This window comes from Ochlerotatus camptorhynchus, unplaced genomic scaffold (assembly GCF_037179485.1).
Source record: "Ochlerotatus camptorhynchus isolate MF236.1 unplaced genomic scaffold, CSIRO-AGI_Acam_v1.1 ptg000191l, whole genome shotgun sequence".
Lineage (NCBI taxonomy): Eukaryota > Metazoa > Arthropoda > Insecta > Diptera > Culicidae > Ochlerotatus > Ochlerotatus camptorhynchus.
The window spans coordinates 979,867-1,005,289 of NW_027040681.1; positions in this window are offsets into that span (position 1 = coordinate 979,867).

The following is a 25,423-nucleotide window of genomic DNA, read 5'->3' on the forward strand; positions in this document are numbered from 1 at the left end:
GCCATCTACAATATGCTTGATTATTTAAGCTATTGCAGGATTCTTGTTCTTGACAGCTGAGGATCGTGCCGATTTTAGCAAGAGTCATTTTGAGTCTTTTTGGATAATTAGATATTCTCTTTTTTTGCAGCCTTGTGGTTTGTCACGTAGGGTAGATTGCTCAACGGAAACTGAAAAAAAACTGTATCATTGGAAACATGAGTTGCACTGGATCGAAAAGATGACACCTTAGTAGATAAAACAATATTCTTCATTAATAACAATGCCATATTTATGGAAACACTATCTTTGAAACGAAAACTTAATAATTGAAAAATTCGTTCATTATTTAAGGTTAAACATTTTAGGGGACGACCCCGGCGTAGTGGTGAACAACCATACCTCTAACGCCAAAGTCATGAGTTCAAATCTCACCCCGGACAAGTCACAAATGACCCAAGAGCGTTAAAGTGACTATATAAAAAAAAGAAAAAAAAGTAGTTAAACATGAGCAGAATTGATGGAACTTTTTATGTTGTTTGCTTATGTACTTCTAACAAATAGAGGAATTTACGTATTCTCGGCAACCTAAGCAGCGACCGTCTTTCTATAGCCTTTTTCTCTAAGGAACGCACACATATGCAGTATTGGTTTATTTGCAATCTTTTGCTGACAGCTGCTCTAACAATTTCAGGGGAAAGAATTATCAAAAACTGTTTTGAAACGCTTTTACAATGCTCCAATCTTCTCTAGTGAGAGCGACTATTGTGGGCATCCTCTTTTTATTCGGCAACCTTTCTATATGAGCTGCGTGTTAAACAGCTGTGTTTTCACCGGCAACTCGAAATCAGCACCATTTTAAAGTGCGTGTGTTTCATTTCAAGAAAACCCTGCTAGATTGCTTTTTCTCAGTGGTAAGCATATAATCAAATTGAAGCTGAAAGCCTAACGAATAGTTTGAATGCATTCAGCGAAGTGTTTTCTTAAGAAAATCCAGTGAAATTACCGTTTCAATTTGGGTTGCCGAAAATAGTCTGTCATGCCGAAGCCGTCATTTCCCCTACATATTTACAACATGCTCCTTATTTTTAAATTAAACTATTCGTAGTTTTTCAAATGATAAATGTAAATACGTGAAGTCAAACGTTGAAAACGGTTAACTGTTAACGGTACTGATATAAACATACTGCTTTTTCGAGGAACTAAGTTATTCATGGGGCCTCCCTTAGCTCAGTTGGTAAAGGCACAACTACAAAGCAAGACCATGCTGGTGGTGGCTGGGTTCGATTCCCGGTCCGGTCTAGGAATATTTCGGGCTGGAAAATTTCTCGACTTCCCTGGGCATATAGAAGTATGATTGTTCTTGCCACACAGTTATACTAATGCAAAAATGGTACAGGCATCGAAAGCTCTCAATTAATAACTGTGGAAGTGCATCTAGAACACTAAGTTGAGAGCACGCAATAAGCTAATATGCGATATGCAATTGTGTGTGTGTGTGTACAATCCAACCCCCACAGTCCGGCAGTGTTATTATGGAAGAAAACTGCTTTTTATTACTCTTAATTTAAAGCAGGTTTAGTCCGGGAGTTAGAAGGTGTTAGCTCTATTGCAGCTCCAGTGACCCATTTCAGAATGCCTGGTAATTCACGACCACTCCGAGGTCACTTTTACTTACAATAAGCCCCGCATGTTTACTCTACCTTAATCAAATGGATAATGGTATCATAAACACACTTCCAGATTCAAAAACTATTATTTCCAAATCTGGCATGTATATAGTTTTGAAATTTTTTTCATCTGTATTAAATCAATTTTAATGGACATTTCTTACCAATTTTGTTACGAATACCTCTTGATTCATCTGCTGGCAGCCCTTACTTCCATTTTTATGTTCTTTCTTTGTTTTCCTTGTCTTCATCTATCATCTTCAATTATCATCTGAAATATATATTATTTTAGTATAATTGTGCATAACATTGATTTATAATCTTTTTATTCAATAGCCCGTCATTTTTTGCATGCGATTGATTTGATTTTTATCAACAACCTGTTAGCTTTTTAATCCTCACTACCTAATACTTTATAAATTTCTTCTGCCTTGCTTTTCAACTTATCCCTATCCCTAGCTAATGTTATCCACTCTTCTTCTGTTGTATTTGTTAATTTACTTTTATCTTCTTTTATACAATCATTCCATGTCTTGGCTGGTCTACCTCTTTTATTAGTATTTTCTTTCATTTTCTGTGCTACCTTCAATGGATGTCCTTCAGGTCTTCTTTGAATGTGACCCCAATAATTTATTCTCATCACCCTGATTTTTTTTACTGCTGTCTTTCCATCTAAAAGCTTTGACACTGTTAATCTACCTTTTGGCCTATCTCTACAATATTTCAACATTTCCTTTAATATCTGCATCTCGTATTTGCTGATTGATTTCCTATTTCTTTTAATTAGTGTGGCTGCCTTAAGTCCGTACGTGATTTTGGGTGATATAACTGTCTTATACATTAATTTAGCTAATTTCCACGGTGGTTTATACCTTCTTAGAAATTCTATCATAACTTTACTACTACCTATTGCTTGTTTACATCTTTTCCTTGTCGTTTGTGGCCTATCTAGTGTTTCTGTCAAGTATGTACCTAGATATTTCATATTATTAACTACATCTAGCTCTTCAATTTTAATGGTTTTAGGTATATTCCTATCTGTGTTTGGTTCCCTTATCATAATTTTACTTTTTGCACTATTTATTTCTAACCCTATCTTACCTATTTCTTCCTTAAGTATTTTAATAACCTTTTCTATTTCTTTTATATTTACGGCTATTATTAGTACATCATCTGCAAACACTACTATTACTGGTAAACTACCATTATTATCCTCTAAAATATTAGCCTTATGGTACTTTTTCTTTAATTCCCTAAGCACTTTTTGTATAATAAGCGTAAATATGTACGGTGATAATGGACATCCCTGCTTAATGCCTTTTGCCTTCATTCTTTCCGATATGCGATATGCAATTAACTTGAAATGCAAAGAAGAAGAAGAAGTTATTCATATAGGGGAAAGGGCTCTAATGTTAACCTATGGATCTAAGATTGGGCGCATCGCTAAAAATCTACTATTTATCAATTTTATCTAGATGAACGCGTCATTGGGACGGTACTAATGGATATTTTTGGTCGCTATTGAAAATTTAGCCGATTGCTGAATTTCTGTATGGGCCCAAATTAGGGGCATTAAGGCCGACATAACATCCATTTACCCTATATGATTTGTTTAATTTTCTCTTGAAATTGGTTCAAAAGATTCGGTTAACTGAACACCAAATCACTTTAACTCAACTGAATCCGCTGAGTTAAAGTGATTCATACATATACCTTGGCCAGGGGTAAAAAAGTTTAGATTGTGATAGCTCGATCTCCGTATAGACATTCGGCGGAGAAGCGTCTTTCGGCGAAAAGTATCAGTCTCTTTCATATTAATAACATGAATATATATATATATATATTTTTTCAATCACGAAACCTCATGCTCATGTATGCCTAGGTCTGAATACACCTAAATTCTACATGGTCAGATATTTAGCATGTGGGCCTCTCTTAGCTCGGTACGCAAAGGTGCAGCTATATAGCAAAACCATGCTGGAGGTGGCTGGGTTCAATTCCCGGTCGGTCTAGTCGTTGCAACCAGTAGACTTGTAGAAAAACTGTCTTTAACAGGAATATAAAATGGCTGGTGTCTGCATTAGTAAAACGGCCGTTATGTTAGCATGTGAATTTGCTTGTTATCTTTTCGAACCAAATTATAAAGAATATTCATCATTAAAAAAATGCGTAAAATTAAAGAAACTTAACAAATAAATCAAGTAACAAGGGGACTGGTGCAAAACAAGGTTTATACTTGAACATGCTTAATTTTGGTCCTTAAGACTATTGCAACCAATTAACTCACTGATAAAATTTCAAAGATTGTTTTATATGTCCCACACATGAATTTTAGCAATGTGATCAACTAATGATATCTATGTGTCGGACACATACTTAATATGTGAACACATAAAAGCCATTTGTAACCACACATACTATTAATTTGACTCTTAAATTTCATGTGTGCTTCTGGGTGGATTTTGTTTATGTGTGATCACATCAAAATCATGATCACATGGAAAATCGTCAATAAAAATGTGTGGAATTGTATAAGTCTTGAATATTTTGTACAGCGTACACATTTATTTTTTCAACATGCCATTCAATGTGAGCTAACTTATATATTTGACACATGGATTATCTGACCCCACATCCTTTTATAAATGTTTCAAATAGTTAATCAAAGTTCAATTACTGGCTTTTTAATGGGATATTCGGAAATTTCCAAAGAAAGATATTGTCTATTTAAGCCAATAAACCAGTTTAAATGCTTCCAATTGATAGAGGATTTTGGGGTGAATCAGGCTCTAAACATGTATTTATTTGTCCATACACAGTATAAAAACAAGCACATTTGATGCTTAGATTCCTTTTTACTTCAAGAAAGCCTAAATCTCGTGTTAGCATTTCAGCGGTAGAAACTGTTCAGTCATCAGAAATCTTTCAAATAAAGTGAATTGTTTTGATATGAGATACTGGGGAAAACTGCGCTCAAAACATGCACTTGAATCAGTTTTGTCGTTTAGACTAAATATTGTAATCCACTTGATGAGTGTTTTGTGCATCACATATTTATTTATTTTTTAAATTTTGAATTTAAACTCGGAAAAAAATTATATATATTACAAAATCTGGTATATTTGACCCCATGCTCTCCTATAAATGTTTGCAATAGTTTTTAAAAGGCACAAGCTGACTACCAGAAGACATATTGGTCACTTCTGATAAAAGCTACTGACTATTTGAATCAGTGAAGTATCATAATGGGAAAAAAACTAACTAAAATATGGGATTTTGGGGCAAAATAGGCTCCAAACATGAATTTATCACAGCGTGCGCCGATTGAAAATATGCAGAATAAAATTATTAACATTTTTGTGTCAATGTGTGGTTTCAGCGGCAGACAATTTCAAGCCTTTTTGTTGCCAAAATCCCCACTGTGCATCGTCTGCAAGCTGTCACTGATATCTGCAAGTAGAGACAATAGTATCGCCAATACTTGCATGAATCTGAGTTTTTTTCTACGTTTTAATTTTTATAATAACTCCACTTTTACCTTTTTACAAATTCCTTGGAGACACCAAACTTTTCTATTCAGACATTATAATCCGATAAACAAGGGAGGTGGATGGGGTTTGAGATGCGAAGAAGAAAGTTGCCATTTTTCATATGACCACTAAAGCAGAAACGAGATTAAAGCGCGAAAGAAATTGCTACATTCTTAACCCGGTAGCCGTTGTTGGAAAGTGACAAAAACTCACCTCAACCACATTTCAAGGGGAAAAAATGCCTCTCTTAGGGAATATGTGACAATGGGGTGGTTCATATTAAAAATTTGTTAGAAAATCCTTAAGCAATAGCTATATACGCTATTCTTGGGCCCAACTCCAGCACGGTCGGATCCCCCAAGGAACGAGACAGATGACATTGAAGCGCACCGGAAAAGTTTAATACAGAAAGGTGTCGCTGTTTGTGGATGTAGTTGCAGGCGGTGGTCCTAAGTAAGAACATTGACCGCAAATTGTATCTTTTCTACCAAAAACCTTGAATAAAGCAATTCAGAAAAGAGTATACCGGCTAAAACTTCATCCGCAAACAACGGTACCATTCTGTAGATCATTCAAGATTCCAGCACTTTTTTCTTTCGGTGAGCTCCTTTTTTCGTGTGCTCTCCGTTCTTCTTTTCTCGCTTCTCCCAAGATTATATTTCTTCCAAAAGTTGGTTAATAATTTAATTCCAACTTTCCATTTTTTTGTGTGTGTGCTAGTGGGCTGCTTCTTCAACACGTCACATCTGACGTGCAAAAGGGTCCTCCGGCCACAATGGGATCGGCCGTGTGCAGGTGTTGCTCGCAAGGTGCCAACCGCAGAAGAAGAGGGTCGTCTTGCTGGCCTTGTTTGTGTTGCGCGGTTTTGTAGGTTCCACCCGCAGTATTGTGTAGCTTAGAATGTCCCTTTCGAGGATTTTTTTCCCATGAAATTTTCTGACCGATCATAAAAAAGCAACCTTCTTCACCGACATAAAACGGTATGATTACGATTGGCTGAATGGGCTGGGAGGAATGAAAAAAAAAAACCTCGTAGGAAATCATTTTACCATCATAATTGCTTCAGAGTGACAAAAGAAACACGTTTTCCGGTCGAAATTTCGTTCAAAATCCATTGTCATCACGGCTGCGCATAATCGGGGCGAACGAAATTAAAATAATGATGTCAGCTAGTTTAGATTATGAAACGACGATAAGAGATGCTAGGGACCTACATGGAAAGCCTTAAGAAAGTTGCACGGGTATTTTAATAGATCTCAAGGTGACCTTCTTACTTCATCAAATATTTACCAACCTCCCTGATGGTATCCTGACCATGTCCAGTTTTTGTCCAACGTGATCCTGGGTTCTCATTGTGACCAATAGTGAACTTGTTTTAGGGTTCTAGTCAAAAACAAGCCACTTCCTCGGGGGTACCCGCCCAAGTAACAATTTGGCATCCACTCTGATTTATGATGGATTTATAATGGCAATGAATAATCCATTTAGTTAAAATACAGCATTCCACAGTGTAAAACGTTCCTGCTTAGTATTTCACCTTTTCGCTGTTTTAAAAACCTTTTACTGTTTTTCGAGAAGTCAAAAACTGTCTTGTTTTAAAATTAAATTTAAAGTAGTTCTCAATCCCACTGTAAAACTGTTCTAAAAATCAATCATAAACTTTATTACCTATGACGCATTTCGCGCCATATCGAATCGAAGCTGGCAGCACCCTCTCAGATTTCAATAAAATTTTCTGGATGTGTAGACTTTGACTAAATAAACACTTTTGCATACTCAGTTTTTCCAAAATTTATCTAGACTAGCATTTGAGAAGGGCCAAACTTTTTCTGCCGATTTTTTTCAAAAAATATTAAAATGACAACTCCAACAAAAATATGTTGTATGGATGACTTTTAGGAAATTGACCAAATTATTGAAAAAAAAAAAAATACTGAAATTTTTTTTATTTGAGACCTACACTGAAAATAAAAGATTTTTAAAACTTAAATTCGATTTAAAGAAAATGGCCATGTTTGATTTGGATAAAACTTTGCTTCAAGATAGGTAATTATGTTTACTACCATCCGTCCATACATCGCGAGATGGGCACTTTTAAGGAAAAAAAGTTTTTCTTACAAAAACTTTTTCATGTCTGAACTGATTTTTTTAACGTACCATTTTTACACAAAACTAAACCAGTGAAGCTCAAAATCATCTCAGAACCCAATGAAGCTCCATTTGTGATTCAATTTTGTCTAATCAGCAACTAATCACTTGGATTAATCGAGAATAAATCGAAAAATTTTAAAAATCGATTTTTTTTCAGTGTAGGTCTCAAATGATTTTTTTTTCAGTATTTTTTTTCGGTAATTTGGACAATTTCCTAAAAGTACAACACATTTTTGTAGGAGTTGCCATTTTTCCATAGTATTTTTTTGAAAAAAATCGACAGAAAAAGTTTGGCCCTTCTCAAATGTTAGTTTAGATAAATTTTGGAAAAACTAAGTATGCAAAGTGGCATATTTAGTCAAGGTCCACACATCCAGAAAGTTTCATTGAAATCTGAGAGGGTGCTGCCAGCTCCGAATACGATTTGGCGCGAAATGCGTCCAATGTATTATTAATTTCTTGATAAAATACTCTATAAACCTGTTCTATCATTATAAAACCATTCGGTTTTAAATGAGAGTAAAATGCATATATTGTTGCCTTTTAGGCTTTTAAAAGTCTATCATCAAATATCTGTTTACAAATTGAACTTTAAGGATGGATCCTCAGAGTGAATAAAAAACAAATTTATGACAAGGATATCTCGAAGGATAAACGAAGTTGGAGGAAAAATTCAAGCGATGCTAACGACCGAAGGGAAGTCGATTTCAGTAAAATTTAGTTCTTTAGAAGAACCAGCACGTCCGGCGGAACGGGTACCATCAACGACTGAGCATTTGGTGGAGAAGAGTGAAGTGAGCGTGGTCTTCAAATTCATAAAACATTGTCAAAACAGACCAGCCTTCTCCAGACCATGCGAATAGATGAAGATCGGAAAAAACTTGCATCAGTACCGACAGCAAACCACTGAAACTGTCAGTTAGCGGATACTAGTTGGTTTCCGATCCATAACTGCGAAAAGGTGCGGTGAAAGGGTCATCACTTGGACAAAATTCATTCAACCGTACATTCCTGCATCGTTTGATGGTGCACTTTCAGAACCATCCGGAAGAAGGGGATCTTTTCGGGAATGATCGAGGTTACAGCTGTGCGAAATGCGAAATGTTGTTAACACTTTCTGAGTAACTGCTTCCAAGCCTTTGGGAGAGAATCGCCTGGAAGAACGCTGAATCGCACAGTGCAACTATCGAAAGCTAAACAAACTTTGACGTTTAACATTGCCACCATAAATGCTGCTATAAATCTGAATGCGTTAGGATCAAGCAAAATGGCTGTAGATAAATACAATTCAGTCTACAAGTTTTCTTCATAAAAGCCATTTCAAAACCTTATGAATTTGTTAAGAATTTCTTGAAAGCAAAATAACTTTTTCACAAATGGCCCATGAAAATCAACTTTTATGCCTCTGCCATATTCAGGGCTGTTACAAGATTTTCTAAATTTGATCCGCGAAATCCGCGATTTCTCAAAAGAAATCCGCGACTTCAAATACTAATCCGCGACAAAAAAAAACTGTTTTCATTGCCTAAAAATAGCATTTGTACACTACCACATGACATTTTTTTTTTTTTTTTTTTATAATCCATTTATTTGTCAAGGCTCAAATGCGTTAGCTTTGCGGAGCCGAATATTTTTACATAATTGTGTGTGAATATCATTTTCTTACAACTAATGTTAGTAGAACGGGGGCCGATTACTCGCGGTTTACTCGAGATTAGGGATTACATTTATTTATCATTTGGAGGGAGGACAAGGGAAAGCATTTTGAACTAATTTAAAACTTAAACGCAAAACACTAAACACATAAATCAACAGCTTTAAGAAAGTCGTAAATAAGCTTCATAAAGTCGATATCACGGCAAGCCAAGACGTCTCTAATTGGCTTAAAGGGTTGTTTTCCTCGGACCCTAAGGGAATCACAAAAAACGGATCTCGCCTCATGATGCAAGGAGCAGGACCAAACAACATGCTCGATGTCGTGATAACCGTTTCCACAGGTGCACAAGTTGCTGTCGGCAAGCGTAATACGGAAGAGGTGGGCGTTTAACGAACAGTGATTGGACATGAGCCTGGACATTACACGAATAAAATCACGACTCATATCCAACCCTTTGAACCAGGGTTTGATCGACACCTGTGGGACAATAGAATGTAGCCATCTTCCCAGATCACCATCATTCCACTTTTGTTGCCAGTTGGCGAGGACTTGCTGACGAGAAATCGTGAAAAATTCGTGGTAGGCGATTTGTCGCTCGTAAATATCGCCTTCCATAGCGCCCACCTTGGCCAGCGAGTCCGCTTTCTCATTGCCCGGGATAGAGCAATGAGAAGGGACCCATACCAAGGTGATGACATGTGAGCTGTTTGATAAAGCACTCAATGACGATCGTATTTCCTGGAGGAAATACGCTGAGTGCTTCATCGGCCTCATTGAACGCATAGCCTCCAGGGAGCTTAGGCTATCCGTAAAAATGAAATATTGGTCAGGTGGAAGTGAGGCAATACGCTCTAACGTGTACGATATAGCTGCTAGTTCAGCAACGTATACCGAACACGGCTTTTGAAGCTTGTATGAGGCGCTATGAAGATCGTGGAATACTCCAAAACCAGTGGACGCATTTATCACCGACCCATCTGTGAAAAATCTCTTCTCGGTGGGGACGTGGCGGTATTTGTTCGCAAAAATAGTTGGGACAATCAGGGCACGGTGAGGCTCTGGAATTCCTTGAATCTCCTGCCTCATTGTGAGATCGAATCTCACGGAAGAACCACTGAAATGATGGGAGACAGCGCGATTGGGGTTGAACGAGGAGGGGCCGATGTCCAGAGTCATGTACTCGTAGTACAAGCTCATGAATCGTGTTTGAGGATTCCGCTCTAGCAGCTTCTCAAAGTTTTCGATCACCAGCGGGTTCATGACTTCACAGCGGATGAGGAACCGGAACGATAAATCCGCAAAACGATTTGTTAAGGGGAGGACGCCCGCAAGAACTTCAAGACTCATGGTATGCGTCGATTGCATACAACCTAGCGCGATTCGAATGCAACGATATTGAATCCTTTGGAGCTTCAATATGTGCGTCCCCGCCGCCGATTGAAAGCAAAAGCTACCGTACTCCAAAATCGAGAGAATGGTGGTCTTGTAGAGTCTTATCAGATCTTCCGGATGGGCTCCCCATGAAGTGCCGGTAATGGAACGAAGGAAATTGATTCGCTGTTGGCATCTCTGCCTCAGATACGCTATGTGTTTTCCCCAAGTGCACTTGGAATCGAACCAGACACCTAAATACTTAAACGACATGCTGTGAGTGATTGTTCTACCCATAAGTTGAAGCTGAAACTGTGCTGGATAAAGCTTCCTAGAAAAAACAACCATCTCTGTTTTCTCCGGAGAGAATTCGATACCCAGATTCATTGCCCAAGTAGACAAATTATCCAAGGTATCTTGCAATGGTCCTTGCAGGTCCGGTGCTGTTGGTCCAACCATGGAAACCACGCCGTCATCTGCAAGCTGCCTTAGCGTGCAATTTTCGGCCAGACATTCATCAATGTCTTTGACATAGAAGTTGTACAGGAGGGGACTTAAACATGAGCCTTGTGGAAGACCCATGTAGCTGATTCGTGCAATTTCCGTGTTGCCATGAGAGAAGCTCATTAGTTTCTCGGACAACAAATTAAGCAGGAAATTGTTGATAATCGGAGAAAGCCCACTCGCATGGAGTTTGTCCGAAAGGATGTCGATGCAAACAGAATCAAACGCCCCTTTAATGTCCAAGAAAACTGAACCCATCTGCTGTTTTTCAGCATAGGCTAATTGGATTTCAGTTGAAAGCAACGCAATGCAGTCGTTCGTCCCTTTGCCCTTACGGAATCCAAATTGCGTATCTGAGAGTAAGCCATTCGCCTCGACCCACTTGTCCAGACGAAGAAGAATCATTTTTTCTAACAGCTTCCGAATACACGACAGCATCGCGATGGGACGGTACGAATTATGATCCGAAGCGGGTTTACCGGGCTTCTGGATGGCGATAACTCTCACTTGTCTCCAATCATCCGGAACAACGTTGAGCTCAAGGAATCGATTGAACAAGTTCAACAATCGCCTCTTTGTGACTTCTGGGAGGTTCTTGAGCAGGTTGAACTTGATTCGATCAATTCCCGGAGCTGAGTTATTGCATGAAAGAAGAGCAATTGAGAATTCTACCATCGAAAACGGGGAGTCCATGTCATCGTTTTCCAGCGGCGGATCGCGAGTGTTGCATCGGACCGGAACCGAATCGGGACAAACCTTACGCGCGAAGTCGAAAATCCACTTGTTAGAGTACTCCTTGCCCTCGTTGACCGACGATGCCGCGTTACGCATTCTCCTGCCGACATTCCAGAGCGTTTGCATGGAAGTCTCTCGCGATAGCCCTTCGACGAACCGACGCCAGTAACTGCGTTTTTTGGCCCTGACCAAGCTCTTAAACTTTTCCTCTAGCTCCGTATACCGCTCAAAGTATTCGCGGGAACCGTATTTACGAAACTGTTTAAACGCGGTAGACTTCTCTTTATTCACGTCGGTGCATTCCTGGTCCCACCACACAGTGGGAGGACGTTTGCGAATGGTAGTGCCAGGAACAGGCTTCGTTTGTGCTTGAAGCGCGCAATCCACTATGAGCCGCGATAGGAAGGAGTACTCATCCAACGGAGAGAGAACGTCGACCGATTCTGAACCGTCACGGACCGCGTTCGCGTATTCTTCCCAATTGATGTTTCTCGTGAGATCGTACGCGATGTTGATTGGACACTGTGAAGATGAACCGTTGGAAATCGAAATTTTGATGGGCAAATGATCACTACCATAGGGGTCTTGGATTACCTCCCACATGCAATCCAATGATAGTGAGTTCGAACAGAGTGACAAGTCTAGTCTGCTCTCTCTTGCTGGAGGTTTGGCTATTCGAGTTACTTCACCGGTGTTTAGAATGGTCATATTGAAATCGTCGCATAGGTCATAGATGATGGTTGAGCGGTTGTCATCGTACAGCTCTCCCCAGCCTGTACCGTGGGAATTAAAATCCCCTAAGATCAACCGCGGCTCAGGTAGCACTGAGCAGATGTCAGATAGCGCCCGCCGAGAAACAGCCGTTCTCGGAGGGATGTATAACGAGGTAATACTAAAGGTTTTACCTCTAATATTCACCTGACATGCGACAATTTCAATATCTGACACTGGAGGAAGGTCGATTCTGTAGAATGAGTGTTGTTTGTTGACCCCTAGGAGCACCCCACCGTACGAATCTGCACGATCGAGACGGATAATGTTGTAGTCGTGAAGAGAAAGGTTAACATCTGGAGAGAGCCATGTTTCGCAGAGAGCAAACGCATCACAGTGTATGTTATGCAGTAAAAATTTGAATATGTCTAGTTTTGGTAAAATGCTTCTACAATTCCATTGAAGGAGAGATACCGTATCATTTTTTGGAAAATTATCCATCGTAGGATACGAATGAAGCAAGGAGGGGCCACTTGGAAGCAAATTGCTTCAGAAAAGGTTTCACGATTGGAAGCATCATGTTAATGATGCTCCGAAGAGGGTCAGTGATGTTGAACAGATCGAGAATGCTGTCCACAATTCCAGAAAGCGTGAACATGGCGTTCTGCTGTTCTGGTTGCAAAACTGGGACATCTGGGGTTTTAGATGTTCCCGGAAGCCCCGGAAATTCTTTGTCATAATCGACAGGCTTAAAACCCGGTGGATTGGGTTTCGGTTTATTTCCGTGACCTCTTGATTTATCCAAGTGGGCTTGGGAGTCAGTTTTTTTAGTTTTCTGCGAGTCATTCTTGGATCGCTTCCTTGAAGGACCTTTGAAAACAAAAGGACTTCCGTCATTGCCCTCTGAGTCAGTGTCGTCCTCGTCAACTGGGAGAAGATTGAACGGATTATTGTTTTCTTTTTCCTGAGTGATTTTGGGAGGAGGATTGAAAGTCTTCAAGATCTCCGCAAAGGAACGCTGAGAGCGCGCCTTCAGAGACCGTTCAAGTTTTTTTCCTTGCTGTTTATACTTCGGGCAATCTGCGAGAGGATGCGGAGGTGCCAAACAATAAACACATTTAGGAGGAGCACCACAAGCACCCTCCGCATGCTTCTCGCCGCACTGATCGCATCGTGGCTTGTTGCCGCAGAAGGCGGCGGTGTGGCCTAATTGTTTGCACTTGGTGCAGTTCATCACCCTTGGTATAAACAACCGCACAGGAAGTCGAACCCTCCCAATTCGGACGTAATCTGGCAGAGTCGATCCGGAGAAAGTCACTCGAAACGAGTCAGTCAGCGAATAGATTTTTTTTGTCCCGTCGAAGGATGCTGACTGCATTTGGGTGCAGTCAAGAATCTTGACTTCTGGAAGAACGGGGTTCTTGAAGACACCAACCCCCCTCTTCAAGAAGTCATCGCAGGTCAAACTCGCTTCGGTGACCACTCCTTCGATTTCCACGTCACGACTGGGAATGTAAACGCGGTACTCTAACGTAAAAAGCTCGCAGGCAACAATCTCATTCGCCTGCTTGCGGTTACCAACAGTGACGCGCAGTTTGTCTGGCCTCACCTTCAAAATGTCGGTCACTGACGAGAAACGTTTGAATAGATCTTTTTCGATCTGGTTAACGTTAAGCGGTTTTTGTTTGGGTCGGAAAAAAACAACCCATGGGCCTGTCGAGGCGTCTGGGTATGACTTATGGCGGGGGGCAGTTTTTGTTTTCTTGGCGGGGTTAGGCGGAGTAGGGGGAGACGGTTTTGGCGGTGTGGTGGGAGAGGGATTAGGTGGGGTAGGGGGAAACGGGTTTGGTGGTGCGGGGGGTGACGGTGCTGGTGGTGTTGGTGGCGATGGATTAGGCGGGGTAGGAGGAGATGGGGTAGGCGGTACGGGCTCCGGTGCTCGTTTTCGCCTGGGCCGCTTCGGGATGGTTCCGGTGTACTTCTTCACCGTGGCTGACGTTTCCACGTCGGACAGTTCGTCTTCAGTGGGAAGGGCAGGAAGGGTATTCCCCCCGCCATCACTATTACCATCCATTGCGGGGCAACTGCCACCGCAATAGATACAAAACAACTACACACAGGGAACACACAGGGACAAGAGAAAAAAGAAGAAGAAGAAGAAAATATTTGCGTGGGATGGGAGAAAGGGGAAACTAAAACAAAGGGGCAATAAATAAAACTTATTCGCTACTTAACTACACCGGCACAAAGTGTGTGTGTGGAAACGCTGTTATCACGTGGTGCGTTGGTGTTGGTCCACGCTGCTATCCGGTGGTGATGGTTGGTGTTGGTGGGTCAGCAAGCTGGTGATACGACACGCTTCACTATCACTTGCACACCCTCGCGACGGCGTGAAAAAATGATGGACTTGACGACGCCGTTAACTCCGGTGATGGATTACCGGGATGAATTAAAGCTGGATGGTAACTCCAAGGGGCTCGGCCGATGGAATTCCACTTCCTCTGTTGGACACTGGTCACTTGGGGCACCCAATGGGGGGTGAAAAAAACCGCTCGGGCGGAAAAAACACCGAAAAAAACTAGATGCCGCGCAACTGAAACCGGGACGTTGTTAACCGACTGAATGCTCAACTAGGAATGGACATGACATTTCAAGCTTATTGCTTATTTCATATTAGATGTGTGCCTTAGTGTTTTTTGAAGTACTTTCACATTTTAATTGAGAGCTTTTTATGCCTGTACCATCCTATGCCCAAGGAAGTAGAGAATTTTTCCAACCCGAAAAATTAATAGACCTGACGGGAATAGAACTCAGTCGCCTCCAGCATGGACTTAGTTTGTAGCTCCGCCTTTACCGATTGAGCTAAAGGAGTATCGTTTGTAACCTTCGAATTAAAAAAAAAATAACATTGTATCATAGTTATGTATGTATAGTATAAATTCTGAGTCATTAGTGAACATAACAAAACACCCTTAAATTATGAGATTCTGTTTAATAATACCGGCCTAGATTTGACGAAATATTATTTATAAAAAAATTAATGCATTTTCATTTGAAATGCAAGTTTTTTTTTTTAAATTAACCAGAGACGTATTTTGCTGTCCTAAATGTTGTAGTAATTTGGCTCTAGTTTTCTCAATTTTTGACCGATTCAAACCAAACACCCTGCACATAATCGAGAAATTACCAGAGTTTCAACACAATTGTTGGTCCCGTCGCGGTTCTGTTTTTAAACGGATATTCCTTGGGGTCTGTCCAATGGTGAGACATTTTCATGATATTTCTTTTCTAATATGAAACTACCTCTTTTCGCTGTCAAATCATAACCGAATCGTGTATATATGACTTTGTGGATCATGCGCGACTTATTACTATGTATACCGGAAATTATAGGTTTTCCAAATCGTTCAGGACATCAGTTGATTTGTTCTAATAGATCAACCAAGACTGCAATAATGTCTTTAGTATTGAAATATTTCCATATAACGCACAGTGTCTATGTGGATCATGCATGATCTATTTCCGAGTAATCCAGATGTTCAAAATTCTTCAAATCGTCCTGGAGTTCAGTTAGTTTGATCTACTAGATCAACCGAGATTGGGACAATGTCTTTAGTATCGAAATATTTCCAGACAGATGCACAGTGTCTATGTGGATCATGCATGAACTATTGTCTTGTATACCAGATGTTTTAAGTACTCCAAATCGTTCTGAGCCTCATAGCCTAGTCAGTAAAGGAACGGTATTACTAAGCCGGAGGCGGTGGGTTCGATTCCCAGTCCGGTCGAGGGAATCTTTCGGGCTGGAAATTTTCTCGACTTCCCTGGGCATAGAGTATCATTGTGCTTGCCTTGCCACACAATATACAAATTCATGCATTGGTATTGGCATCGAAAGCTCTCAATTAATAACTTTGCGAATGTATTTAGAACACTAAGTTAATAGCACGCAATAAGTTAATATGCACTAATCAATAAGCTTGAAATGCTAATAATAAGAAGAAGAAATCGTTCTGGAGTTCAGATGATTTATTCTACTAGATCAACCATGACTGGGATGAAGTCTGTAGTATCAAAATATGTCCACAGATTCATAGTGTCTATATGGATAATGTTTCAGGAAAATTACGTATCAGTTAATAATATCACTGTTAAAGAAATTTTTATGACTCTTGAAAGTCTCGATGCCAGCAAAGGACCTGGTCCTGATGAAATACCTCAATTTTTATTGAAAAAAATAGCAACTAGTTTTGTTAAACCATTGTTTTGGCTTTACAATTTATCTCTCAAAACAGGTTATTTTCCAAAAATTTGGAAGAAATCATTTTTAGTCCAGATATTTAAATCTGGCAAACGGTCATACATTAAAAACTATAGAGGTATTGCAATTATGTCATACATTCCTAAAATGTTTGAAGCAATTGTTAATCAGAAAATATTTAACCAGGTTAAGCATTGCATTTCAAATAATCAACATGGTTTTTTTAAAGGTCGGTCAACGTCTACTAATCTGTTGGAATTTGTAAACTTTTCTATTGAAGCAATGGATAGAGGTAATACTGTTGAAACCTTATACACTGACTTAAGTAAGGCCTTTGACAGAGTAGACATTCCCTTACTTCTTTCTAAATTAAAACGTTTAGGTATGACAAGTACACTTTTAAAATGGATTGGATCATACTTGACAGAAAGAATACAGATGGTCCACTTTAAAGGAAAAATGTCCTCGCCAGTTAATGTTACCTCGGGAGTTCCACAGGGATCTCATTTAGGTCCTTTATTATTTATTTTATTTGTGGATGATGTGAAGTTTGTGTTGAATCGCTTAAATGTGCTCGTATATGCTGACGATATGAAACTGTACATGGAAATCTTTAACAATAATGATTTGCTACATTTAAAAAATGAAATTAATGTTTTCTATAATTTCCATGATTTCCTTTGTTAATGATATTATTTCACAACGCGTAAATACAGAAAAAAATATTAGCAAGATTAAATTTTTACGTACCATCACGCATGTTAAGAACTCGAAATGTATTTCAACTGTCACCTCACAGAACGAATTATGGTAAAAATGGACCAAATAAAAGAATGATGAGAGTGTATAATAATTATTGTGAGCATATAGATCTAACGATGTCTAAAGATACAGTAAGGAGAACACTAACTGCTAGGATTTCATCTCGTTAAGTTTAAAACAATTTTTATTTTTTAGATATTTGTATATGCAGTCTACATTTACTGACAATTTCAAATAAAACGTATGTTTAAAATAGCATGTAAGGAAACAGCACTATTGAAAAACGGTCTACACTGATTGACGACAAATAAATAATTATGTCCACGTATACCAGATGATCTAGGTTCTCCAAATCGTCCTGCAGTTCAGATGATTTGTTTTACTAGATCAACAAAGACTAGGATAATATCTGTAGTATCGAAATATCGATTTGGAAATCCTAGAACAATTGGCATACGCGGAAATAGGTTGGCATGATCCACATAGACACTGCAAATTTGATTGGGCATATTTCGATACTGTATATATTGAGCAATAGGCCGGGTACAATCCACATAGACACTTTGAATCTGTTTGGACATATTTCGATACTACAGACATTATTGGAGTCTTGATAGAACAAATCAACTGAACTCAAGGACGATTTCGAGAACCTAGAATATCCGGTATATGTACATGGCAATTACTCGCATATATACGATTCGTTTGTAATTTGACAACGAAAAATGCTATGTTCATATTGGAAAAAAGGAAAATGTCTCACATTGGACAGACCTCAGGGAATTTCCGTGTAAATCCGGTGTGACTTATGGAATTGAGATCATTTTTCGATTATTTACAGGGTGTTGGGTTTGAACCGGTAAAAAATTGAGAGCCAAATGAACAACAAAATTGATGACAGCAAAATAATCCGGGACGGAAAGGTTACAATGAATTCCACAATTTTTGTGACAGCACATCAGTCCCTTCGCGATTTTCGCAACATCATTTAATGTTTCCGCGATTTTCGCGACTGAGCTTTATGATCGATTTGAAGAATATTTTTCTTTTTCTAAATGTTAAATAATTAGTAAAATCGATGTTTTCCGTGGCCGGACTCAAGTTTTTCGATGTTTTCCCGTACATTTTACATCAAATTTTATATGACACCTAAAACTAGGCCACTTCATGAGAACTATTTTATAATTTCTGAAATTCGGCGGATTTTTATACGATCAGTTTTTATTTTCATTATTCTGATAAGATCCGATGGTATTTATGAATCCTTTTTTATCTTTATTGTTTTTTTTTTTTCTAGTGAACGTAGCAAGCAGCTAGGGTTAATAGCTCGGTAATGGTTTTAATAGTTGCCAAATAGCTTTTATTGTAACTTATATACGGTTTTGAAATGGATCTCAATACGTTTATCGTACAACCCTTTTGCAGTAAATCAATCTTGAAGAGCTTCGAAAATATACTCTTCAGAACCTTCTCCAGAGTGGGCCAACTAGACAGATTCTAGCATCAATGAGGTTTTGGTGGATGCATCAATGGCAAAGCAGTCTTGAGCAGGTTTTTATGAATGTTGTTTTATAGTAGCTTTGTAGTATTTCATAAAACTTAAAATGTTACTTGGGTGGTATATAGCCATATGTGGACAATGTCCTGAGTTCTCAGTTTGGCTGTCATTGTCTTGTTTTTGAGTAATTTTATATACTGCACGAATGCGGTTCTCATATGCAACGGCCACTTTCTTAGGGGTACCCGGAACATGATAGGATGAGAACAATTTGGCACTCGATTTGGCTGCCATCGAATTATCATGTCATTTGATGTGTCGCATGATAGCTTTAGCAAGTTTTAGGACGCTTATAGCATCGTGATACGTATTCATTATAGTCGATATAACGGGTGGCAACTAAAATTTTGGAATTTCTTTCTCAAGCTGTCAAAAAAAGGCAAACATACTTGAAGAAGATCTGATTTATCGAAATTAAAGATACATTGTCCATTGTTGAAAAAAAATTGGTGAACATTTGAAAACGGTCCGTAATCGGATGTTCGGCGAAGCTTCCGTTTGATGTCGGAACAGGAGCGTTGTACGGCCTTCATGTCAACTTTGCGAATGCATCTCTTGATTCTACCAATCAACTGTCTGCAATTCGTGGCTATCCAGTTATTTTTGTACACCAAGGAGCTCAAAACCCCGAAGAAATCTTCGATTGGGCGACACTGAGGCAGATTTGTCGGGTTGTGGTTTTTGGGTACAAATGGGATCGAATGGGTATTCAGGAACGATTGTGTTTTTTTGGCGTAATGCGATGACGCTTTATCCGGCCAAAACACGTATTGTCCATCAGCATGATGTTTTTGTAGAAACGGGATCAACATTTTCTTCAAACATTCGTTCTGGTACACAAATTGATTGATTGCCAAACCAGAGGGCTTGAACCATGGCACGAGAAAGAGAACGAAGTCCTTATGCGTCCATAATTTTGGCTGGTCTTCCACTACCTTGCTTGCGAGCAGTTGTTGAGGATCTTAGGATATGGTAAACAGTCGAAGCCGTAACATTTTTTGCCGAGATTTTTGTGCAGTGCGTAGAACTGTACAACGCGCTCGCGAAATACACTGGAGTCGCTTTTTACGCGGGTGATACGTCCCGCGTAAAAAAACCGCGTAAAAAAACCGCGTAAATTCCGGAATCCGCGTAAAAAACCACGTAAATTCCGAAATCCGCGTAAAAAAACCGCGTAAAAAGACCGTGTAAAAAAAAACCGCGTATAAAGCGACTCTAGTGTATAACGATATACCGCGTTAATTCTGAAATACGCGTAAAAAAAAAAACCAAAAACCGCGTAAAAAAAAACCGCGAAAAAAAAACCGCGTAAATTCCGAAATCCGCGTAAAAAAACCGTGTAAAAAAAACCGCGTAAAAAGCGACTCCAGTGTACTTCTTGTTTCGACGGCATTTTGAGCAAAACTGAGCAAGCATAAACAAAACAGAAAATACTAGCAGAAAGAGGAGAGAGAGAGCTAACACATACACACTCTTATTTCTCTCTGAGCTCGTTTGTTGTTGAGCATAGAGACCTCGAAAAAATTCCAAAATTTTAGTTGCCACCCGTTATTGATAGTCCTGGCGAATAGAATCTCGGAAACCAATTGAGCTACCAAATAGCGGAAACAATCGAGCTTATCAAGACCAACAACAGAGAAGCGTACATCAGCATTTTCTTAACGTCAAATATGAGTATTGTATTAGTTTGGTTTACATGTATGAATTATCAAGTGACACAGATGCGTCTTTTCAACTTTAGTACATTTGAAATTTTAATTATTATTTACAGTTCCTAGTCCTTCTTCTTCTTATTCGCATTTCAAGCTTATTGCTTAGCGCATATTAGCTTATTGCGTGCTCTCAACATAGTGTTCTAAATGCACTTCCACAGTTATTAATTGAGAGCTTTCGATGCCAATACCAAAGCATGAATTTGTATATTGTGTGTGGCAAAGCACAATGATACTCTATGCCCAGGGAAGTCGAGAAAATTTCCAACCCGAAAGATTCCCTCGACCGGACCGGGAATCGAACCCGCCGCCTCCGGCTTGGTAATACCGTGCCTTTACTGACTAGGCTATGAGGCCTAGTTCTACCAGGCCTGTTTTAGAGTATGATCACCTTGGTGGGATTGGTTTGTTTTGAATTCAAAAAATGAGACTACTTATAACTACTACTTACAACTAAAACTAATCTATAACTATTATATACACCTACAAATTGCTTACCAAAGCATGTTCTGATGTATTGCATTTCAGCACACACCTAGTCCTAATGTCATGAATTTTGAAACTTAATATTGGTACCTTCGCCTCTTGGTGGAGGTCTGAAATTCTTGTGTCAAAGGGATGATCAAGTACTTTCCTCAGCACTCTATTCTGAGCGAGCTGGATTCTGTTCCTGTAAGTCTGTGCACATGATTCCCACACCGGAGCTGCGTAGAGGAGCGCAGGTGCTATAATTTGTTTGTAGTCAGCCAGTTTGTTCATCCTTGAGAGGCGGTATCTGCGACAAATCAGCGGATACAGACACCCAACCAAGGCGGAACACTTGACTATGATTTTCTCCGCATGCGAGCGGAATAGGAGCTTTTCGTCAAGCAACATCCCGAGATAGGTTACTTCGGCGGACCACTCAACCCTTGTTCCACCTTGTGCCATCCATGATTACAGTACAAGAGGGAGCCGGTTGCAGTTTGGGCGATTGTCGTAGGAGGAACATTATGATTTGTGTTTTGGAGACATTGATTTTGATTTTCCACGTGGTGGCATAATTAGCAAAGGTGTCAAGGCATTGTTGGAGCTTGTTTGTTATTTCGCGAGGCATCCTACCCTTGACGGTTATTGCGGTGTCATCTGCGAACAGGAAGAACACGCAACTGTCTCCGAGGGGAGGAATGTCAGAAGTGTAGATGTTGTAAAGCAAAGGGCCTAATAGACTTCCTTGTGGAACATCTGCTGGAATGGAGAACGTGTTTGAAAGGCAGCCATTCAACGATACCTTAAATGACCTTTGCTGAAGGTACGTACGGGTAATTTTAACCAGATTCAAAGGAACGTTGAAGTTACAAAGCTTGTATACAAGACCATTGTGCCAGACATTGTCAAACGTTTTCTCAACGTCTAACAATGACATGGCTGTGGACTTGGATACAGCTTTGTTACTTCGAATGTTATTCATCACCCGCACTAGCTGATGATTTGTGGAGTGCCCCTTCCAAAACCCGAGCTGTTCCTGTAGGAGAATGTTGTGTTCCTCGACAAACTTGTGCAAACGATAGAGAATAAGTTTCTCGAACAATTTGCTGAGCGCTGAAATAAGGCTGATCGGTCTGTAGCTTGAAGGTAGCGTTGGGTCCTTCCCGGGTTTGCGAATAGATATGATTTTCGCTGTCTTTCAGATACTTGGAACGTAGTGCAGTTCCAAGCATCTGTTGAAGACAGCAGCCAGCAGAGAGTGAAGGGGGAGGAATCAAGGTTGAGTACGCATTGCTCAACCTGAACTTCAAGCGGACTTTGGATGTTGAAGCCAAGCAAGTGCGGTTTGGCAATATGCTCACTAGACTGATGCAAAATTTTACTTCTTCGTCCACAGTGCTTAAATGGTTTCAAATCGGGTCCTGATTAGCCTCCCAAAGTTACATCTCATTTGGTTAGAAACAGACTTCACACAAGCCATTTGAAGTTTACATGTAAATTACTAGTAGCCATGATTTTTGTGTCCTATTCAACGCCCCAGAAACACCAATGTTGCCTGCTGAGCAATTGATTGAGCATGATCATAAGACATTGAACCATTGATAACTTTCGATCCTGGCATTTAATCAAAAAGTGATCTTCAGCAAAGCTGGGAAAATTTCCTACAAATACAGTTGAAAGCTTTTGAAGCAGACCGATATGGTGAATTATTAGATAGACATGAACACAAATCTTGGTTTTACCATTGTAATTCCCATACAAACTTCAAATGGTTTGTGCCATCTCAGTTTCTCACCAAATGGGTTCACATTTTGAGAGGTTAGTCAGGATCCGATTTGGAATCGTTTAAGTATTGTGGAGCGAAAATTTCAAATTTTTTCATCACTCTAATGCTCGCCAATCGCATTTGCTTTCTCCTGAGGGGTGATTATGAGCCGATCGTCATCATATTCATCTTTGAGTGGTGGAATGGGTTTGGGGTGCGTCTTTAGGACCTTGGCAACTTTCCAGAACAGTCCAGAATCTGAACGAGCCACCCGAAACTTTCGTTCCGGAGTGAGACCGTTCTGGAAGCAATCTTCTTGTTCAGATCGGCCATTTCACTTTTCCTCGCTAGATCTCCGGTTCTTTGGAACTGGCGTCTATGAACATTTCTCAGGCGAATCAAGAGTTTGGTGTGGGAATCAATGGCAATAAACTTACCCCTCACAGGAACTCGTCAGATGCACGCCTCGTCAGCTACGGTTATGGCTTGATGGAGTCTCTCCAACGCTCGGTCGATGTCCTCCATGGTGTCAAGCGGCGGCTTGTCGGGGGCCCAGTTTACGCGATGGTAGTCCTTGCGCAGGCTTGAAGCAGGGTCCACGTTGTAGTCCAGTTCAGCCACCACCGGTTGGTGGTTGGAGTTGAGTTCGTTCAAGGCTACCGTCTTGGACAAGCCGGTATTTGTCAGGAACAGGTCTAGCGTCGATGGGTTGCCCGCCGGTGAGATAAATGTTGGCTCATCCGAAAACCAAACGGAGTACAGCACAAACTGTGAGTGGTCAAACAGCAGACGACCGTTCTGATTCTGCTGGTAGTTCCGCCAGGGCTCCTGGTGAGCATTTAGATCTTCTCCAACTACGAAGCGGGAAACGGTACGGGTGATTGTGGACAGGTCGGCACACTGTCGAGGGCAGTAGACGGCGATGTACTGAACGTATCCAGTCGACGCCTCCACCTCCACCTGGCCTCGATGATAGAGGTGCGGATATGGGACAGACTGTGGTATTTTATCCCTTTCTTGACGACGACCACAAACCACCCCCCCCCCCCCCCTGGAGCTGGTACGATCAAGCCGAATAACGTTGTGGTCAGGCAACCGGAAGCTGTCACCGGACTTTAGATGGGTCTCGGTTAGAAGACCCACGTCGATGCTGTGCTTTCGGAGTAAGTCGGAAAGGTCAATATTTTTTGTTCTTACAGAGCAAGCATTCCGGGTGACGATAGTTAGCGGTTTAGACACCATACTGGATGATGAACTTACCGAGGACTTGGATATGCTCGGGCTTATTGCGGCACTTACGAAGAGCACCGGTCATGTTGATGAAGATTTCCATCAGTTTATCTGCTGAGAACAGATCGGGGTTGTTGTTTAGCGCTGATGGTTGTTTCCAGAATCCGGAGGGGGGTGGAGATCTATGTCCAGAAGAATCACCGAAAGTTTCTTGAGGGGGGCCGAGTTGCAGCCGCGAATTTGCTTGCCTTTGTTGGGGAGCACGAAGAGGCGGGAAATCCTCCGTCCTGAATGTTGGGGTTTTGTCCATCTTGCGTCCTGGTTGATTGTTGCTTGCCGCCTGCTTTCGGATGCGTTTAAAATTCTCGCGGTTGGAGCACTGTCTGTCGGAACCATGATGTGCACCACCACAGTTAGCGCATTTGAACGCCACGGCTCCAGTTAGAAGTGTCGTGTTCGTGAGCGCAGTTGCTGCAGCGTGGCTTGATGTTGCAGTTGCGGGTACCGTGTCCAAAATTGAGCCACCGCTGGCACTGCGTTACGTCACGATGGCCGCCACGGTATGGCTCTTATCGTACGATGATGGAGTAGATCGAGTGGATGGCTTGCAGCGCATTGAGCGTCACCGTCCCTTTCTAGAAGTGCACCAGGAAAAGGCGATACGGGTACGTCTTCAAGTTTTCGTCTCTCCTCGTCATCCGAAAGACAGCGATTGGGGCCAGCTTGTACCCGTCCTTGATTTCGGCTTCGATCAGCTTGGGGTCGAAATTTGGTAGGCCCCTGATGACTACCTTGAAGGGCTTCAAATATTTCACGGCCACTTCGTACTCCACTTTCGTATGGAGCATCACCTTGGTGTCGATCCTGCCAAGCTTAAACTCAGCTGTGACACCCAGCGATGTTAAATAGTTAATGAGGGTGTTGAGTGGCACTTTCTTCACAATCAGTGGAGGAAGCTTTATTTTTGCCCCACTCGAGCCGGCAGAATTCTTATTGTCGACGGCGTCGCCGAAATCATCGATGACGCTGACGTTCGTCGCGGTAGCATCGTCACGTCCACTCGTACCATCGGACTGGCCCTGATTTTTCTTCCTCTTACGTCAAATATCAGACTTAAAGTGGTCATTTTATACGATCGATGAGGAGATGAAAGTATAGAGTTGATAGTTCTGTTAGAGCACGGCAGTATGAAATGAAGAGAGTAGAAAGTGAGCCAAGGCACGCATCGGGTTGATCATCTCCTTTACCAAACTCCCCTGTTGGGGAAGGATGGTGAACGGTCTCTCCCCTTCCACCACTGGCAAAAGAGATGACCACCGATTTGCTCACGTACCTTCGGTGTGCGTAAACAGTTATATC